This window comes from Gopherus flavomarginatus, chromosome 7 (assembly GCF_025201925.1).
Source record: "Gopherus flavomarginatus isolate rGopFla2 chromosome 7, rGopFla2.mat.asm, whole genome shotgun sequence".
In the NCBI taxonomy this organism is placed as follows: domain Eukaryota; kingdom Metazoa; phylum Chordata; order Testudines; family Testudinidae; genus Gopherus; species Gopherus flavomarginatus.
Window position 1 is genome coordinate 48,754,571 of NC_066623.1, and position 15,269 is coordinate 48,769,839.

At 46.5% G+C, this 15,269-nt stretch overlaps 1 non-coding gene across 1 annotated transcript; it reads right to left on the reverse strand.

Annotated features, from left to right (window-relative positions):
- Positions 1 to 14,481: 14,481 nt before the first annotated feature.
- Positions 14,482 to 14,554, reverse strand: TRNAF-GAA (transfer RNA phenylalanine (anticodon GAA)). Its single transcript has one exon. It is a non-coding gene; the product is annotated as a tRNA-Phe (tRNA).
- Between the last annotated feature and the right edge of the window lie 715 nt (positions 14,555 to 15,269).

A 15,269-nucleotide genomic window follows, 5' to 3' on the forward strand; every position in this document is an offset into this window, starting at 1 on the left:
CCAGTCAGCCCCCACTGAGCTGGGCTTTTCCTCTTCTATCTCCTCCCTCCAGCCATGACACCTTGCAGAGGTCTAACATCGTGGGGCAAATTGGGCCCACAGACTCTCATGAAGGTTCTTGGTTAGTGTGGGGTCTGGGTTCCCCATCACAGGAGGAACTATTTACCCCCTTTTCCAGCTTCTTGTCTGAAAATGTGCCTGTCTACTTCTCAGACCCTTTACCTTACTTTCTTTGAAATCGATGATGCTCTTCTAATGGGAAGGACTGGAAACACTTCTAAATGGTCTGGGATATTGACTTCAAAATCAGAAGAAAAACTTGGGCAAAGAACTTTTTTATGATTTGATACCATAATTAAAACAAACAGGGAAGTGGCTATGTAGCGAGGTGGTGTGGTTCCCTGGCGCCTCGGAGAGGGATGAACCCCTCAGACACCAAAGTGGGCAGAGCCAGTGAACCCTGCGCCCACCCCCCAGAGGTCAAGGCGCAGAACAGGAAGTATAAAAGCCCAACCCCAGAGCTCACTAGAGACACAGCCGCTGGAGAGGCCAGATGCCTGTGGCCTAGCTCACGGTTGGGAGACCCCAGCAATCGGTGGGTGACCTGAGGACTGTCCAGACTAGCCAATGCCTGATGCCGACCAGAGCCGGAGGAGCTGCCAAGCCTTCTGCTCACAAATTACCCAGAGGATCTGCCAAGCCTGCCGCTCGCCAGTTACCCTGAAGAGCTCATGGTGCTTGACCCCTTGGAGGACACTGTCTGGACCCAGGTACCTCTAGAGGGGGAGTTAGGAAGTAGCCCAGGGGCAGCCGACCTAGTCTGGCTGCAGCACTGCCAGAGCTGATGTCAATGTGTTGCAGCCAGGATCCCCACTGACACAGCAGCTGGTCTTCTGCTGCTGCTAGAGCCCCAGGCTGGGACGCAGTGGAGTGGGTGGGCCTGTGTCCCCCCTGCCACCCAACGTGTGGGTGGCAGTCTCCCCCTGTCCCAGGCCCTTTGGAGCCAGGAGCCTGGACCTACTGTTTCTCTATTTGCTGAGCCCCTGCCTGAGCCATCAACTCTTCGCTGTCCTGCCCTGTCCTGGCCTGACCCAGGGCCTGGGCTTGCTGCATATAACTGTTTGCTCTGCCCCTGCCTGAGGGCCAGAGCCACTGACTCTTTGTTGCCCCACTCCAACTCAGGGCTGGGGCCTGCTCGATATATACCAGTTGCTCAGCTCCTGTCTTGAGGACCAGAGCCCGGGACTTGATACTGCCTGCCAACCAGGTGTGAGTAACTATGTGTTTGCCTCTACTGCTGCCGTGGCACAAGACTCCCATGGCCAGGCTAGTTCCCCAACACAACTGAAAAGAAGTAGTGAGGTGGTGTGGTTTCCTGCTGCCCCAGAGAGGGAAGTGCCCCAGCTGGACCCCTCTACAAGCTAGCAGTGTCTCCTCAGAACAAACACATCTTTTTTTCCCAGGCCTTTGGTTAACTGCAAGGGCCAAAGGTTCTGGGGATGCAAGGGATTACAGTGGCACATGGCGGAGGATGTGCAGTGCTGAGTTGGGGAGTAACAGGAAATTTGAGAGGAGCTGTTGAGAGATAAGACACTCTGGGTCAAAGGTGGGGTATTGCTGGAAATTCTTCACTACTTTACTGTTGCCTGGGCCTGGTTCTATAGATAAACAGAGGGCTGCAGTCTCAGGACTAGCAACACAGAAAATCCAAGACTAAGCACTCGCCCCCTCCACACACGCTGTGAGTTTCTGTGCGAGTCCCACATGCACTCACATGCACAGTGAGCTGGTTTAATAAGTACTTCACAGGCTACTGGGTTGGTCCATTTCTGTCACCTCCACTCTTCAAATGTGCTTGCACTCTCTCCCTCTCTGTGGTGAACGTTTCCAGAGTGAAGTGCTTAGGGATCATCTCCAACCTTGTCTATGCTCCGTTGGTTGGTCAGCATGCTGACGGGTGTCATTTCCCAGCAGCCCACTCCCCTGGGGTAGTCCCACAGTACTCTTCTCGTTTCTAAGTCACATTGGCTTCTAGTATTTGATTGTCATTCCGCTAACATTGAAGAAAACTGCTTCTGCTGCTAGTTTGTAACTGCACTAGCTGGCTTCACATGCTGTTTTCTGAGAGATTCCATTAAGGCAACACCTGGTAAAAAAGAGAAGACTCAGGTTTCGTTTTTGTGATCTTAACATTTCATAGCAGAGCTCTGAACTCTAATCTTCAGCAGACTTTATAAGAGGAAAATATAGACAATAGTAGGGTTCTATTAAAAAGAATTAGAAGACCTTTCTCAAAGCTTGGAGAGGCCCTCAGTGCATCTGGGATCAGCTTGTGGCCAGCACAGAGTGGCCTGAGGTTCCTTGCCTGTGGAAGGTGCTGTCAGTTATGGAATTGGTCTGATAGTGCGGTTAGTTCCCAAGGAGCCAAGCTTGGATACTGTTGACACCACAAATTGCTGCCTGGTTCCATTCCAGGCTTCCTATCCTGGGCAAATCATTGACTTTGCAACCTGAACATTGTTTTAACATAATTTTTTGGATGTAATTTCCTAAGTTTACAAAAACTGAAAAAGAGGAAAATCCACCATACGGAATCACTTATACCCATGGTTAAAATTTGGCAAAGTTATAAGAAACTGTCAGTGGTAAGTGTTATGCAGCAACCATTCCTTCAGGGTCCAGTTCAAGGACCTGGCCTTAAGGTTTAAGGACATCAGTGGCACAGGACCAGGTAACCTCAGCAGTTACCACTCCATGGCTTTCCATAATGAATCATGAGGGGCCTGTGAGGCACCAGGGCAGAGCTCACATGTTACAGATCAGCACGGTGCCAAACACATTTCTGTGCCTTGTCAAGGAGCAGAAGCCTAGAAGTAAAGGGTTGATCCTCCAGTCTTTATCCTGCTGACATTTATGTTCCTCTCTGGGTCTGAAGGAGGCTGGAACCCTCATCAGTAACCTCATCAAAAATTATGGTCCTGCTAGTAGGTCTCTAAATGGGCTGAACTAAATGTGTCTGTCTGATTGCTGGTGCTCATATTGTTAAGACCTGGAGTTGTATAATTTTATCCTTTTTGAATGTCTTACAGGAGTTTATCATTGATTCCCAAACTGAGATATATTCAGTATTAGGAGACATTTATACTGACCCATTTTATTAACAAGTTGGGAAGTGGCCTCATCAAATATTACGTCCTTTCTACATAGACTGTGTTAAATGGCTTTGTGTGCTACCTCTAATGTTCTGTTTGGATGGCTACTGAAGTCTGGGCTGCCCATGCAGAACCTAGCACTGCCTAGTGCTCAAAATGCCAATCACTTGGATGGCAGAAGTTCTTCTTGTTTGGAGTTACTCACATTTCGAGCTGCTCAGGAATTTTACAACAAAATGTTTTTCCATTGAAAAATGCCAATTCATGTGAACCCAATTTTTTCACAGGAAAAGGGTCAGTTTTGACAAATTTCCCATTCTGTAAAATTTTTGAAAGGAAAAAAAAGGTTTCAAAATTGTTGAAATGTCCTGTTTTGAAAATTTCAAACCAAAGAGTTCTGTTTTTTTAGCTTTGAGCTGAGTTTTCATTTCAAAATTTAAGTTAATTTGTAGTAAAAAAATTTTAAAAAGAGTTTAACTTGAAACAAAACATTCTGAAATCAAAATGAAATGTTTCAAATGTTTCAATCATTATTTCAGATTTTTGGTCACTGAAAAATTTCAGCTTTTCATTCCAATGCAGGATAGGAGGGTTGGGTTTTTTTTACATTTTAAAATTTACTGGGATGGAAAAAACATTTTCCAGCCAGTCGTGCTTACAGTGTGTTGGCTTTAATTGTAACAGTCAGATGAAGTATGCCAGGCCAGTGGGGTTGGGGGATTGCTCTGGCTTATTGTACGGTATGGGAAACATTAGGTAGTATGTTCCGTTTATGTTATTTTAAACACAGGATGGTGGGACCAGGTTTTGTGGTCAGAGACACAAATTTAACATCTGAGCACTCAGTAAAGGCCCATTTGGTTGTCATGGGAAGTTTGTTTGAATACCAGCAGTTGATCAAGGACCACTGGGAGGGAGATGGCTTTTTTGGGACCTGGCTGAAGGTCCAGGAATGATCTCTCAAGACATCAGAGACTAGTGCACTGGGGACTAATCTGTCTGAGTCCATACTACTAGGCAGGTGGCATTGAGACCAGGTTTGGAGGATGTAGGACCCAGCAGCTTCTGAGAAGGAAGTTTGAACTGGGCTCAGTGTTTGAGAGGGTAAAGAGAGCACCTCTAGCTGAACAGGGACTGAGTTCATTCTTGGATATATTTGTAAGTAATCATGAGAGCACTAACAAAATCTGGAGTGGAGCTGTGGGGATTAGGTTTTCCTGCAGTGGCCCTCGGAGAGCACCTACTGTATTGATCAGCGAGCACCCTGCTTCTGAGTACAGGCTCCTTGGAATTAGGGAGCAGAGTAGAGATAGGGTGACATAATATAAAATTTCGAAGTGCAAAAGTAGGTGATGGGCATCTACCTGAGCCTGGGGCATAGGAAACCTGGTGCTGTGACACCCAGTTACCACTGCATTATTCAATCTCCGAGTAGCTCTGCATAGCCTGTGTGTGTGTGTGTGTACTGAAGAGGCAGCATACGGCCATTCGCAATGACTTCTCATCTCATGACTCTGCAGCACTGACAGGCCTCCTGCCAGTGCCCATGCCCTGCCCTCCCTGACCAGAAAAGTATGTTTTCAGGCAGGATTTTCAGAGAAGAGGACAGCCTCTGCAAAGGGTCCTGCATGACCAGTCCTATACTGGGAGGCTGCTGGTTTGACTGTGATTCCCTGAGTGAGGCTAAAGGAGTGCGTCGTTACATTGTACCGCACCTTCATTAGCTTTGTAATTGAATTCATTCACACCTCTAGCACCCAGAGCATCCCACCTCTGGGCAGCTGTTATATATTTTATATATTGGAAAACTGAGGCCCAGCAAAGGGAAAAAGGGGTAGGAATATATGGTAAATTTTCAGAATGGAGAGAGGTAACTAGTGGTATTCCCCAAGGGTCAGTCCTAGGACCAATCCTATTCAACTTTTTCAGAAATGATCTGGAGAAAGGTGCAAACAATGAGGCGGCAAAATTTGCAGATGATACTAAACTGCTCAAGATAGTTAAGACCAAAGCAGACTATGAAGAACTTCAAAAAGATCTCACAAAACTATGTGATTGGGCAACAAACTGGCAAATGAAATATAATGTGCATAAATGTAAAGTAATGCACACTGTAAAAAATAACCCCAACTATACATACAATATGATGGGGGCTAATTTAGCTACAACGAATCAGGAAAGAGATCTTGGAGTCATCGTGGATAGTTCTCTGAAGACATCCATGCAGTGTGCAGAGGCAGTCAAAAAAGCAAACACGATGTTAGGAATCATTCAAAAAGGGATAGAGAATAAGACGGAGAATATCTTATTGCCCTTGTATAAATCCATGGTACGCCCACATCTTGAATACTGCATACAGATGTGGTCTCCTCATCTCAAAAAAGATATACTAGTATTAGAAAAGGTTCAGAGAAGGGCAACTAAAATGATTAGGGGTTTGGAGAGGGTCCCATATGAGGAGAGATTAAAGAGGCTAGGACTTTTCATCTTGGAAAAGAGGAGACTAAGGCGGGATATGAGAGAGGTTTATAAAATCATGAGTGGTGTGGAGAAAGTGAATAAGGAAAAGTTATTTACTTGTTCCCATAATAAGAACTACGAGCCACCAAATGAAATTAATGGGGAGCAGGCTTAAAACAAATGAAAGGAAGTTCTTCTTCACACAGTGCACAGTCAACTTGTGGAACTCCTTGCCTGAGGAGGTTGTGAAGGCTAGGACTATAACAGCGTTTAAAAGAGAACTGGATAAATTCATGGAGGTTGAATCCATTAATGGCTATTAGCCAGGATGGGTAAGGACTGGTGTCCCTAGCCTCTATTTGTCACAGGGTGGAGATGGATGGCAGAAGAGAGATCACTTGATCATTACCTGTTAGGTTCACTCCCTCTGGGTCACCTGGCATTGGTCACTGTTGGTAGACAGGATACTAGGCTGAATGGACTTTTGATCTGACCCAGCATGGCCATTCTTGAAGTTGTGCTTTTCCCATGGCCATTAGCAACAAGACCCTGCATCCTCAGTAACTCACCCACTGCTTTACACCCTCCCCATCTCCAATAGGCGCAGTCTACGTCTATGTGTCCGCTAGAGCTGGAGGGTAACTTCCAGGTCATGCAGACTAGACATATCCATATTAGATGTACCCTGTGGTTTCAGACAGGATTGTGCTTGGAGCAGTTTGTTCCTCCCACCACTTGTGTCACTGAGGGCATACCACTGTTTATAGTGCACTTAAACAGAGCTAGCGCTGGTATGTCTACTTGAGATGGAAATGACCCCTTCCATGGCAGATGTACCCTAAAAGTGAGACAAGACAAACAAATGCCAGGCTCAGGAGAACAGTTTTGGAGAGGCAGGGAGAAGCCAGGCCTTTGATTGCCCTGTGCGCTCTCCATTCCTGGTGCAGATGGCAGCATCTCGGGAGTTTTACAACTCCACATTCTTCCAATGGTGTCGCTGATGTTATACGGCCAGGATGGGCCTGTGTAATTTGTAATAATCAAGCAAAAACTCAGTACAAAAATATTTAGAAGAGATGAATAAATGAAAGTATTGCTCTTTTTTTCAGCAACATGCAAATGAACCTGGCAGTACATCACAGTGCAGTCATGTATTTACTTCACAGCCTCCAGTGAGCAGCATTCATTATACCACACTGTAAATCCAGCTTCTTTGTTTGCTATAAATTAGGGAGAGAGTGGACTGGATTCTAATTTATGATCCCCAGAAAAGGATTTACCAGAGTGCTATCGCACAGTTTGGCACAGTTACAAAGACAGCGACACGCACATTACATGGCCAGGAGCATTTTAATTCTTGGACAGCTGGAGAGGAATTACAGATATGTTTCAATAATTCTTAGAAGCCTCTGAAGAAAGATCATTAGTAATCAAAAATAAGTTCAATTAACACTCTTCAGCAGCTGCAGTCTATCAGATTAAACTGCGTAAGATTAATGGTTGATCTCATTGGCTGAAGCCATCTGCTTCAATATGATGTTATTAAGGACCACAGACCAAATTCTCCATGAACTTTCTGATGGGGAAAGAAGAAGCAGCTGACTTGCAGTGGGCCTTTTCTGAGGCTTGATATGGGGAAGTGATGCTACCTGCACAACTGGCCTGTAAGACTACTGTTACAGGTCACCAACTGCTAAAGCCTGGTGAGCTGATGGGGCCGGTGAAGCAATGACCATCATTTGGGAGCTGGCAGAGGTGATACCACAAATGGATGTATTAACGTAGCATGCATTTTCTCCGGTCAAATGCTTCTTCATAACTCCTCATTGGATACTGAGTGTGGGACATTAAGCACCAATAAATGAAATTCCTTAAGAAACAGGCCTTATCGTCATCTTATCACATACGCCAAAGCTGCAGGCCTGGCTAAGTTTCTTAACCCTCTTTTCTAATTGTAGCCATCCTGCCCTGAGTGATGGTGCTTTTATCTCTTTCAAGTTACTTTGGGACCAATTTTTAGGCCTGTGTCTACAACCCAAATGAAGTCCTTGGCTTCCTAGCTAACTAGAGTTGTATGGTAGCTTGTCTCTCTTGCTGCTTCAGTAATGTGATAATGCCCTATACATGAAGTGTGGGTGCGGGGCTGGAAGGCTCTGATGGGGATGATTTGCTGGGACTTTAAGGAGGGTTTCAGGGTGTGACCCAAAGACCTCTGGATGCCAACCAACAGAGGGCGCAGAGGGGATGAATGGGTTTACAGAGATCCCTTGGGTCAGGGAGATGCATAATAATTCACCAGATGGTGGCCTGCGAGGTCTCTCCTGAGAGCCAGTAGCTCACGGGGCCTCCTAGTTATTGCACAATGTATGTATGGATGATATCTGGGGAGTTGTGCCAATACTGAAAACTGTGTTCTTAAGGTCTGTTAGCTAAGACAGGTCACCAGAAGGGGATGAACAGGCTCTGTTTGGGTGAGGGGTAGTAAATGCTTCTCTCTCTGTCTGGTAACTATGCAGCATGTGTCTCATGGTGTAAGTCTATTTACATTACTAAGCCTAATGCTAATGAAGAAATTGGGAATTCACATAAGAGATCTGCAGGGAAAATCAAAAACAGCAGGGTCGGAGTGTGTCCTCCTTATGAGCGAAGACAATGGATTTGGGGGTCATACCTTGGGGTACAGAGATTCACCTGGGATCTTTCACTGAGGAGACAAGTTGAGAGCATGGCTTGTTTCATGAAAAAAAGATCACAGTGTACCTGGCTGAAAAAGAGCCTCTAATCTGTGACTCCTATGAGTATCCTATTGAGCAGGGCCTGGCCATTTGAAGGGGACACCCGGAGGACTTAGGGGTTGGAGTGTGCCTATCGCTAATCTGTAGAGAGACACCAGGGCCTGTGAGGCTTAGAGGGCAGCACATGTGTTGCTGTGGTCGGTGGAGTGAGGGAGCTGACCCCTGGCAGGCACAGACAAGGCTTCCTCATGGTAAGGGCATGCTAAGGGTAACGAGGTGCCCACAACTCTAGGCACCTCCAGGAAGCATCCCACATGGTCCCAAGGAGAGAGAGGCTCGAATGACAAAACAGACTGGAGTTGGCTGTCTCTGTAGAGCCCCTGTGAGGCAAGGGATTTTCCTCGAGGCACACTCTGGGTCCTGCCCATATTGTTCGATCTCTGAATGCATCTTCATCAGACCCTCCTTGGTCAGATCACGCAGTGCAAAGCAGCAAGTGGTGAAATGCAAAAGCAAACCAATCAAAGAACACCAGCCCAACCTTTCTAACAGCACAGATGGCACTTGCCTGACACATCCAGTCCCACTTCTCCTGCTTGCCCAAAGGATATGAGATCAGCAGCCATCCCTAGAGGCTGAAGCACAAAGCACAACAGAACATCTCCTGAACTCTTGGGGCATGACATGTTGCAGTATACTGGCTGGAAAATAGAGTTACATCACATCTGCTGAAATTAATGAGGAAGATAAACATGTGCCAGGTACTGAAGGGAGGCTCCACGGCTTGGTTCAGGGCTTTTAGAGAAATATTCAGAAAGCGAGACACAGCATCAGTTACCGAGAGAGGCCAATGTAGGCCTGGGCTGAGGAATATTGAACATCTTGTAGGCACTTTCTGACAGCAGGTCCAGGGAACAGGTCTCCAAAAGCAAGGACAACAATAGAGAACTTTTTGAGGTGGGCTGGGGCAGCTCTTTCCTGACCTCAACCCCCCACATCCAGCTGAGATGGGAAGAGGGAAAATGTTGTGGGCAGGTGAGACTGGGTTCAATTCCCTGCTCTGATACAGACATTAAGTGTGAACTTGGGCACATCACTTAGTCTCTCTCTGCCTCAGTTCCTCCTCTATAAATGAGAGTAATAGCACTGCCTGCCTGACACAGGAGCTGTGAGGATACATATGATAAAGGTGCTCAGACACTATAATCATAGGCATGGGAGTAAGGGTGCGGGGGTGCTGCAACGCCCCCAGGTTTTATGTGGGGCTACTGGCCCTATGCCTGGGGCTCCACTCCCTGACTTGGGTCCCAGGGGCCAGTCCTGCTCCCTGCTCCACTTCCTGGAGACTACAGTACAAATAAGTGATGGTCACATAAACACCACTCTATACCGGAAACCTACTGACCGCTATACTTACCTATGTAACCCTTCTGCCCATCAGAGTTGGCAGCAACAAACCCATTTCAATAACACAACGCAAAACCGGCTCAAGCCCCCACCCAGTGACCTGGTACAATTATATACCACTCCCCAGGCGCCTCTAAGAGGCAATACTTCCCCTCTTGCAAGCACAGAGTCTGAGTGTAGCAAAAGCCTTTTAATAAAGGAGGGAAACAGTGTGTCATTATGTTGGGGAAACACCACAAACAGGATTCATAACATAAACCATGAGCAAAAGACCCACTCCCAAGTGAGTTTGGCAGTGTCCTTTTCTCCTCAGGGTCTTAAGTCCAGCAACCCAACAGTCACTCCTCCCACAGTTTCTTTCATTGGTCAGTGCAGCCTCCGCCCCTGAGATCAGAAGTTCATCTGCAGGTGTGGAAGTAGGGGAGATATGGGGAAGGCATCTTACATGCTCCACTGCTTGGGTTGACAGCCGATTGCCATGCCTCTCTGTGGGGTTCTGCTGCAGTCTTCACCACCAGCTGTTCTGCTCCACCAGCCACCCTGCTATCTGCTATCCGCTCTGCCAGATGCACCTCTCCACTATCTGCTCCTCTCTGCTAGTCATCCTGCTAGCCACTTGCCAACTTGTCTTCAGGCTCTTCCCCTTAACACAGCTCTCAGTGATCTCAGCTCTTAGTAACTTCAGCTCTTTAGTGACTTTAGCACTCAGTGATTTTAAGCTGCTAGTAGGGGAGCCTCAATACTGGTGCACCCCTAGCCCAACATAGGTTGAATGCTTAGACTCAGTTATCGGTGATTTCAGCTCTGTAGCATATAACAAGACTCCTAATTAGGTTAAACTTAGCACTGTTATTGTACAGTGAAAAGAGAAATAAGAGTAGCACCAGTAGGCACACTACCAGGCACACATACCTGTCCCCAGCCTCTCTTACTTCACTAGTTTTTGGAACTCATGCCCCTTACCTAGCGAGTGCTACTTAGTTGAAGGCAAGTCCCTCCATCATAAAATGCCAAGTACAGTTCTACTGTCCTTGATTCACATAACCAGGATAACAATCCTTTATTGCTCCTTCTCCAATAACATAGAGACTGGGGATCTTGCAGCAGCCAAATTGACCATTTGAGCAGGTAGTCCATCATGCTAGGCAGGGTGGGTGTGCCCATGAAACGAGGTCAGCCTCTGAAATCCTTTTCCACAGCTCACCACCAGATGTCAGGGTAGAGCCCATTCTGACTCTGCTTACACCTGTATGCCTCCAGCTTCCATCCAGGACACATCACAAGATCCATTTTCTACAGCCAAGCCCTAAAATAAACTGCATTTGCTCCAATCTCTCTGACAGAGACAAACACAAGGTCTCTATAAAGCATTCTTAAAACTACAATACCCACCTGGTGACCCAGAAGTCACCTACAACAGGACAAGCCCAACAAAGAAAATAACAGAACACCACTGGCCATCATGTACAGTCCCCAGCGAGAACCTCTCCAGCACATCATCAATGATCTACAACCTATCCTTGAAAATGATACCTCACTCTCACCGACCCTGGGAGGCAGGTCAGACAGCCCACCAACCTGAAGCAAATACTCACCAGCAACTACACACCACACCACAGAAACACTAACCCAAGAATCAATCTCTGTAACAAACACCGCTGCCTACTCTGTCTCCATATCTACTCTAGTGACACCATCAGAGGACCCAACCACATCAGCCACACCATCAGGGGCTCATTCACCTGCACATCTACTAATGTGATATATGCCATCATATGCAAGCAATGCCCCTCCACCATGTACATTGGCCACACTAGACAGTCTCTACATAAAATAATAAATAGACACAAATCAGACATCAGGAATGGTAACATACAAAAGCCAGTAGGAGAACAATTCAATCTCCCTGGACATTCTATAACAGATTTTAAAGTAGCCATACGTCAACAAAAAAAACTTCAAAAACAGACTTCAAAGAGAAACTGCAGAGCTACAATTCATTTGCAAATTTAATACCATTAATTTGAGCTTGAATAGGGACTGGGAGTGGCTGGCTCACTACAAAAGCAATTTTCCCTCTCTTGGTATTGATGTCTCCTCATCAATTACTGGGAGTGGACCACATCCATCCTGATTGAATTGGCCCTGTTGGTACTGGTTCTCCGCTTGTAAGGTAACCCCCTTCTCTTCATGTGTCAGTATATTTATACCTGCATCTGTAATTTTCACTCCATGCATCTGAAGAAGTGTGGTTTTTACCCATGAAAACATATGCCCAAATAAATCTGTTAGTTTTTAAGGTGCCACCAGGCTCCTCATTGTTTTTGTGGATACAGACCAACACGGCTACCCCTCTAAAAACAGAATCTCGGCAGCTGGTGTAGATGACAGCCAGGGTAAGGCTTGTAGCACCAAAATAAATCATTTATATTCCAGGACACAATGTCTTCCAACTGTTGGTTTTACAAAAGCAAGGGAAGATGAAATAGGCAGCAGAAATCCTCCGGAGGGAGAGAGCTCTGGATGGCAAGCTGGTCGAGGTTCATTTAGACATCTTCCTTTTTTCTTGCATCATATTTTGCAGTTGCTGGGTGCCTCTGCGGGAATGCACAAAGACACACCAGCATTATCAGATATACACGGCCACAGGTATGCGTGGTGTTAGACTGCAGCCCTGGCCGTATATCATCTCAGACAGAGAGGGAGATGTGGTATCCAAATCAGTTTAGAAGAGTGAAGAGTGTGAATTAGCTAGAGATGCAGAATAAGTGGCTTCACTCTATAACCTGCATATTTTAATAGTGTTTTTTCTAAATGTATTTTCCTCATTTTAAAAATAATGAAGAAACAAAGAAATCCCATCGGTGTGCTAAACAGCTGTTGAACGCCTCTCGCTGCACAGTATGAGTCATCACTGAGGAAGGCCCTTTGCCTCCTTCCACTGGCATATTGTTAGTTTTATCATATAACACACCAGTGTGCCTTGGCAACGTTCATTTCCAATAGACTCATTTGACCTCGGCCTGGTCTACACTACGCGTTTAAACCGAATTTATCAGCGTTAAACCGATTTAACCCTGCACCTGTCCACACAATGAGGCCCTTTATATCGATATAAAGGGCTCTTTAAACCGGTTTCTGTACTCCTCCCCAACGAGAGGAGTAGCGCTAGAATCAGTATTGCCATGTCAGATTAGGGTTAGTGTGGCTGCAATTCAATGGTATTGGCCTCCGGGCACTATCCCACAGTGCACCATTGAGACCACTCTGGACAGCAATCTGAACTTGGATGCACTGGCCGGGTAGACAGGAAAAGCCCCATGAACTTTTGAATTTCATTTCCTGTTTGCCCAGAGTGGAGCTCTGATCAGCATGGGTAGCCATGCAGTCCCAAATCCAAAAAGAGCTCCAGCATGGACTGTATGGGAGATACTGGATCTGATCGCTGTATGGGGAGACAAATCTGTTCTATCAGAGCTCCATTACAGAAGACGAAATGACAAAGCATTTGAAAAAATCTCCAGGCTGTGATAGACAGAGTCCACAGCAGGGACTCAGCACAGTGCTGTGTGACAAGCTTAACGGAAAGCCAAAGAATCAAATGGACACTCATGGAGGGGGGGGAGGGACTGAGGACTCCAGCTATCACACAGTCCCCGCAGTCACCGAAACGTATTTGCATTCTTGGCTGAGCTCCCAATGCCTATTGGGTCAAAAACATTGTCCGGGGTGGTTCAGGGTATATCTCTTCAATTTAGCCCCCCTCCTTCCCGTGAAAGAAAAGGGAAAAAAATTGTTTCTTGCCATTTTTCAATGTCACTGTATGTCTACTGCATGCTGCTGGTAGACGCGGTGTTGAGGCGCTGAACAGCAGCATCCCCTTCCCTTCCCGATGGCAGATGGTATAAAATGGTGGAAAACCACCACCCTGTGAGTGCTTCTAGCCAGCCTCGGTGCAGGCCAGGAATGCCTGGGTAAAAATGGGAATGACTCCCTGTCATTCCTGGCAGACAGTACAAAATGCTTGGTAACTGCCCTCATCACAGCAGCTGGAGCCTGAGCTCTATCAGCCCCCCGCCCCCTTTTGTGTCTAAAGAAAAGATTCTGTACTCCCTGGACTATCATAGCAGTGGGAGGCTGCACTCCTCTCCCCCCTACCCTTTAATGTCCTGCCTGGACTATCATAGCAGCTGGAGGCTGCCTTCCCCTCATTTTATCTTGCTAAAAAGTCAGTGTTTCTTATTCCTGCATTCTTTATTACTTCATCACACAAATGGGGGGACATTGCAACAGTAGCCCAGGAGGGTTGGAGGAGGAGGGAAGCAATGGGTGAGGTTGTTGCAGGGGCACCCTCTAGAATGGCATGCAGCTCATCATTTCTGCGGGATCTCTGGGGCTCTGACTCGGAGTGGCTGTGCTCTCTGTCTCTCTAGTAAACTTGCCCCATATTCTAGGCAGGACTGACTCTATTTTTAGACAAAACATAAAGAAGAGAATGACCCGGGGAGTCATTCCCATTTTTGTCCATGCACCTCTGGCCGACCTCAGCAAGAAGCACCCTTGACAGCAGCAGATGGTACAAAATGCCCCAGCTCCTTAAGTTGCCCCCTCAAGGATTGAACTCACAATGCCTAGGTTTAACAGGCCAATACTCAAACCACTGAGCTATCCCTCCCCCCAGAGCAATATTGCATTTCAGGAAACAGCCCACCACTGCAGAAAGAGCCTGCTGAACCCTGGGATTAAACCAGGGACCTTTAGCTCTTCAGTCTAACACTCTCCCAACTGAGCTACTTCAGCACCTGTGAATGCAAAGCATTAAGTAGGCTTCCTGAAAGCTCTGGGACATAGGTGGTGGTGCACTTGTTTACAGAATGGGAGACTCAGATCCAGCGAGGTGAGCTGATTTGTCCCGGGTCAGTAGCACAACTGAAAATGGAACTCAGGTCTCCTGACACCTTCTAAAGATGGTGGCATCTGGAGCCTTCCAAATGTACTAGAGTGTCCCTTTGCATAGGAAGTCCTTGGCACTAAGCAGTTATGTTAGCACCACAGAAAACTCTTTTCTGACATCTCTGTTTTGCTCAGAGAATCTCCAGAATCAACTGTCTCCCATCTCTAGAGCGGTTTAATGAATCCTTTCCCAGTGGGATTTCCATTGTTTTTCCAGAAATAAGAAATGGGAATAGTGTCTCTAAAGGAAACACAAAGTGAGTGGAGAAGTTTGAGCTTGGAGGACAATACAGATATAAAGACTGAGCCTTACCCTGTCATGCTTGATATTACAGATGAACACAGTTCCCAAAGCGGCAATGCTGTGACAATGAACTTTTAAAGGGAAAACTTCACAATTGAGAGGACAATTGTGAGCAGCAGGCTGCCTGAAGGGTAAAGGATAAATCTTTAAAAGCATTGAATCTGCTTTGCAGCTATGTAAGACAATCTTCTAGCAGGACACAGATGGCTCATGCATCCACGAGCAGGAAAGAAAGAGGGGAAAAGAGGACAGTAAAAC